This window comes from Pygocentrus nattereri, chromosome 25, assembly GCF_015220715.1.
Source record: "Pygocentrus nattereri isolate fPygNat1 chromosome 25, fPygNat1.pri, whole genome shotgun sequence".
Classification (NCBI taxonomy): Eukaryota; Metazoa; Chordata; class Actinopteri; order Characiformes; family Serrasalmidae; genus Pygocentrus; species Pygocentrus nattereri.
The window spans coordinates 29,533,196-29,539,195 of NC_051235.1; the positions used below are offsets into that span (position 1 = coordinate 29,533,196).

The 6,000-nt window shown below is 41.0% G+C and overlaps 1 protein-coding gene across 1 annotated transcript in view; it reads right to left on the bottom strand.

Moving 5' to 3' along the window:
• itfg1 (integrin alpha FG-GAP repeat containing 1) overlaps nucleotides 1-6,000 on the bottom strand; it is a 266,804-nt gene that overhangs the window by 201,648 nt on the left and 59,156 nt on the right. The window lies entirely within an intron of this gene.

The window sequence follows — 6,000 nt, forward strand, 5'->3', positions numbered from 1 at the left end:
ACAGCCCACAGTAATGACTGCTTTTCCCACGACCCACTGGTCAAGCATGCCGAAGTTTCTTATGAAGAAACCTTCATCAATAAGATGACATGCTGTCATTGGAATTATTTTTTAGCTATTTATTCACCACATAACAATAACTGGAACAGAACAGGTGCTGCATGTGAGCTGCAAACATTGCAGTTTTTTCTGTATAGTACTGTACAGACCAAAGTGTAGGCTGCATGCATTTCATTATACTCTATATGCATCTATATGCATGCAGTAAACTTAATTTAAACGCACCCACTATGTACCAATCATTGAAAAATGCTGTAGCAGAAAAGCCATCTGTATTTTAAATTATCATTATTAGCACCTTTGAGACTTGAACAGGCCCCCCACCAGGCTGAATCTGCCTATAAGCAGTGGCATACCTCAGGGCTCTATATGTGCTCCACTTTTATTCTCAGCCTACAGTAATGACTGCTATTCCAACGACCCATCGGTCAAGCATCCTGAAGTTTGCAGATGATAAAACCATCATCTGTATGTTGAACAACATGCTGCCAGTGTGAAAATTCCATATCCACTCAGTCACCTCAACAGTAGTAGTCAGAACAGAACAGACAGTGAATGCCAACTGAAACTGTGATACTGCATGTGATTGGCAAACATTGCAATTGTTTTGGATATACTGCCCAATAGTCTTTAGAATTAGGCTGAACGCATTTCATTATGTGTGTATGTATACGCAATAAACATGACCTGGAACGAGCCTATTGACGCATTAATTATGGTAAAATTCAGTGGAAGAAAAGCTACCCATATTATTATTTATAAGATGATTATATATAAGCTGTGGCGTGCACCAGGGCTCAATACATGGTCCACTTTTGTTCCCAGCCTACAGTAATGACTGCTTTTCCAACGATCCATCGTTCAAGTATGGTGAAGTTTGTAGATGATGAAACCATCATCTGTACGTCAAATGACATGCTGCCACATCTGTTCAGTCACCACCACAGTAGTAGTTAGAACAGAACACAGCGAATATCAACTAAAACTGTGAAACTGCATGCGGTTGGCAAACACTGCAATTATTTTGGATATATTGTTCTACACACTTTAGTATTAGGCTGAATGCATTTCATTATGCTGTACGTGTGTGTACATATATGAAAATGTTCATATTATGCACAAATTATTACAAATTCATAAGAGAACAGCTACCCGTATTATTATTATTTTTTTAATTTATGCACTTTGCAATCTTAAACAGCCCCCTTTACCTGGCTGAACCTGTCTATAAACAGCGGTGTGCCTCAGGGCTCAATACATGCTCCGGTTTTGTTCTCAGCCTACAGTAATGACTGCTTTTTCAATGACCCATTGGTCAGCCTGCTGACGTCCACACCATCAAAGTGGCCTCATTTCCCACAATAATGAAACCCTCTATAAGCGTCATGCAATGGTGTGCACCAAACAAATTGCAGCTCGACATAGTCAAAACGGTGGAAATGAAAGTGGACTTCTGCAAACAGCCATCTGCCAGCGTTCTGCAGGAAATAGCACATGGGTCCCAAAGTCACTCAAATTCCAGAGGAGCACCAGTAATATTTCCACTATGACCAGGAAAGTTCAGGAGAGGCTGTTCTCACATCTCTAAGTCTATCCTGACCCATTTCTACTCTGCTATTATTGGATGTCCTCACTATATTCCTCACTGTCTGACTCCCCTCTGTATCCACACTTTACAGAGCCTGGAAGCAATGTGTTCATTCTGTTTATTCATTTACAGGATTCTTCGAAATCTATTCTACTATTTATTTCATTACTTTGAACTCATTTTTGTCCCGGTGTTTACACAATAACCTGAAAAATTCTAACTGGTGGCCTATATATTACGACAGGGCAAATTTATTTCATCATCTATTTGTTTACTTACCTTGCTATAAAGTTAAGTCCTGTTGCACAGGGCTCACAAATAACAAATAGACAAACAACTCCATCATATTTGTTGCGCTTTCCCATTTTGCACATACTGCATTTGCCTGACCTGGAAATAGTTCCAGCAACCCATCTTTACCCTGAAATAAAACATCATAATGAATGCCCGATACGTCTTAAATGGCCAGCATGTTCATGTCTTTGTACGTTCTTTCACGTCACCATTCACACTGTCAAAGCAAATTTCCAGTACATTCATCATATTTTTCAAAATGAGTGTTGCTAATTCTGATTTCTAAATGAACGTTTGTTGATGCATTTATTTGTTGGTCACCAAGGCTGCAGCTTCCTGGGTGTTCAGTAAAATATTAGAATTGGATGATTTTGGAGAGAGAGAAATAAAAGAGGAAAAGAAATTGGTTGGTATTGATTGTGAGATGATAAACAGCACATGTAACCAACATTAGAGACGGATCGATAAATTGTCACTGATACTGACTTTGAGGAGATAAAAATATTGATCATTAATAAAATGAATTCAGTTAAACAGTGCTGTACAGACAAAGGCTACATTTACACAGCAGGTAAAACTGGCCCGGATCTGATCGTCTAACCAAATCCAAACCAAATTTTTTGTTTGTTTGTTTGTTTAGCTGTTCGCATTATTTTTTAAATGTGGTCTGTATGTGACAGTCTGAACAGATCAGCTCCCAAACTGACCCACATGCACAAAAGAACAGAGCTTCACGTGGCTTGTCCAGAGGCTTGTCATGATGGCCAGTGAACACCTGTCACTCCCGGAGCTTCAGTTTATGAAGTTTAGTTGCGATTATGAAGTTCCAGTGGTTGACAGCTGGGCTCGTCGTAAAAAGGGTGCGTCATTCGGCCACGTCTTTAATTCCTGTCTTCGGATTTTTAAACTGTTATCTGATGCTGCAGCCTCGGGCTCCTCTGGCTGCACTCAGCGGTTTCATTAAAAACCTTTTCAAACACAGAGCGGCTGCGATGTAGCTCCTCTAATTTTTGGTACAGAAACATCATCCTAAATGTTTGTGAGTTTCAGCAGCGTGAAACTATGATGAATAGAGCTGGATTGACGTAAACGTCCGGATTTCAAGCCCACACATTAAAGCGACTCAAATCGGAATTGAAAATGCAGATTCAATGTGTTTTTCGCTGACAGACACATATGAAGAAAAAGAGCAGATTTGGGCCACTTTTACCTGCTGTGTAAACGTAGCCTGAGTCTATTCCATTTCTTGAACTCAAATTAACAAATTCACAAATAATATAAATAAAAAAGGCACTTATAATAGCAAATTTAAAGTATACTGTCTGTTTGATTGATGGGGAAAAAAAAAAACAACTACCTGGCTGAACCTGCCTATAAGCAGTGGCGTGCCTCAGGGCTCTATATATGCTCCACTTTTGTTCTCATCCTACAGTAATGACTGTAATCACATTAAACAAGCATTTCATTCCCAGTTGTCCTGAATGTAATCTAAACACACACACACACACACACACACACACACACACACACACACACACCACATATTTGCCACGTATCCTCCCAGGTCTATACATAATTGGCACAATATTTTCTTGTTAAAAACCAATCTGGATTATTGATTACATCGTACCACAGCTCTCTGCCAACAGACACAACATGCACTGCAGTTTAGACCCACTTCTATTTTTAGCTTATTTGCATTTTTAGCAACTGATTAATGAAAATCTTTCATAGAATCACATATTAGATCGTATAATTCTGAGAATTTCTAAATATTTTGGTACTAAACTATTGTACCTCTCAACCTCTCACTACAAAAGCTCCTGATGTGGGCTCCTGTATAGGCTCATTGCTTCTTCTCTTCAGATGATGCACAAAAAAGTGACTGGTGTGCTAAAAGCTCCCCCTTGCGGGGAAACTCCAGACTGCTAAACATGCATGAGTGAGAGAATTCCAGAGCCTTGTGTTTTTTTCAGAGAAAACACAAAAATCAGCCATTATGGTGGAGATGCTCTGGAACCTGGCTGCAGATGTCTATGTATTATGTTTGCAGACTCATCAGAATCATTTGGACACTTAAGCTGTACGGAAAATGCTGAGAATTGTCCTTAGACGATGAGTCACACTCTAGGAAAGCGGCTTAATAATATTCGGTAATAATCTGTTGTTTTAACAGTAAACGGCAATACAACATTATGTGTACATACATATTAAATCATATTATTTAGCAGCTGATGAAAACGAAATTTCACATCATTTATTACCTTTGAAACATTCATCATCAACTTGCTTCTCAATCACCACCAATGTCCAATTCCACTGCTCTTTCGCCCAGGCCTAATTCTCAAACATTAAACCTTAAACACGAAACCCAAAATGCATAGTTGAGGTCTAGTCCTCATAACTTCCGAACGGTTTAAGCTACAGACATGATCCACATATCAGAACATTCAGCAGACCCGCTCTGGGTGGCTAGCATGATGCCATCAAGCTGCAACGTCAGCATCAGTGAGTAATTCAGCTCGGAAAATCACTCAAAATCCCAACATTTTTGCTCTTCATACTCCAACAAGGGGTTAAACACAGCAGCATGATTCACACATCGGATCACTCACTAGACTTTGCCTCACCATCCAGTGATTTCATCCACCTGTGACCATCCATCAGCCAACAATCCAGCTCCAACATCACCCAAAACTCACTTGCTACTGTTATATTACATCTCTGCGTTTAATCTTCAAATTATAAACACAGGGTTTAGAACTTCAGAACTTCATCTGGTGTGATCCTGATCATATGTCTACACCTCATTTGGGCCTGTCCAGCCACCCAGCGCCTTTGAGGGCTGAGCACATGGTGAGCTGATGATTAGAGCTGCAGAATGTCCTACATGCCAAACACACGCTAATGGCAGAGCTCAAAGCACATGACCCAGCCTATGTGACCTCAATCAATCTTTACAGGACTGAAAGGGCAAGTTAACTGTAAATGAAGACCCGGATGACCCTGAAAATGATTGGTAGGGACGGACCTAGCAGATCACTGTATATAAGCCTCTGAGCTCACTGGCGTCTTTATTAGAAAGCCCACCCTTCTAGCACTAACACTGGGAACGTGGAGCCGGTCAGATTCAGACAGATTTCTGCCAGCCTTCAGGTCCAATTAAAGCTCTACTGGGTATTGCACTGGTGGGAGTGTACTGGGGCAGAAGAGAATTGAGAAGTGATAAAATGACCAATGGTTGCAGTCACAAAGTAGGTGTACCAGTGGGGAACCCTTAAAGCCATCTAGGCCTTCAGAGAAGATCGTCTGTAATATTTAGTTCATTTTATTTAACAGAACCAACATGCTTGTTGTTGTATCATCAGGCCTTGTTTGATGGCCAATAAGGCTCTGAAGGTTCCCACTGGGTCCACTTTCTTGTGACTATAGTCAGTGGTCATTTTAATACTTATCAATTCTCTTCCCCAATACACTCCCACCAGTGCAACACCTAGCAGAGCTTTAACTGGACCCGAAGGCCGACAGAAATCTGTCTGAATCTGACCGGCATCAACCAGAGGATGAATAAAGCTCCACCACTTTAACTGCATCTTTGCACTCATTGCACTCTAACTGTACTTTAGGTTCGAGCTATAATGCGCTATTCATATTTGCACAGACAGTTACTGCACGTGTTTTTACTCTGCATACCTTTTGATTTACATACGCTGCTCTGACAGTGCAGTACACACTACCTACATCTGCACTTATCAGCTCCACTGACCGTTCAGTTCCACTCTGTAGTTCTACAGTTACAGACTGTAGTCCATCTGTTTCTCTGATACTCTGTTACCCTGTTCTTCAGTGGTCAGGACCCCCATGGACCCTCACAGAGCAGGTACTATTTGGGTGGTGGATCATTCTCAGCACTGACGTGGTGGTGGTGTGTGAGTGTGTGTTGTGCTGGTGCGAGTGGATCAGACACAGCAGTGCTAGAGTCATAGTCAAACCCGGTTTCTGTCAGTTGTTAGGAATGGAAAACAACAGCAACAGAACTCTGTACTGAGTCACTGTGA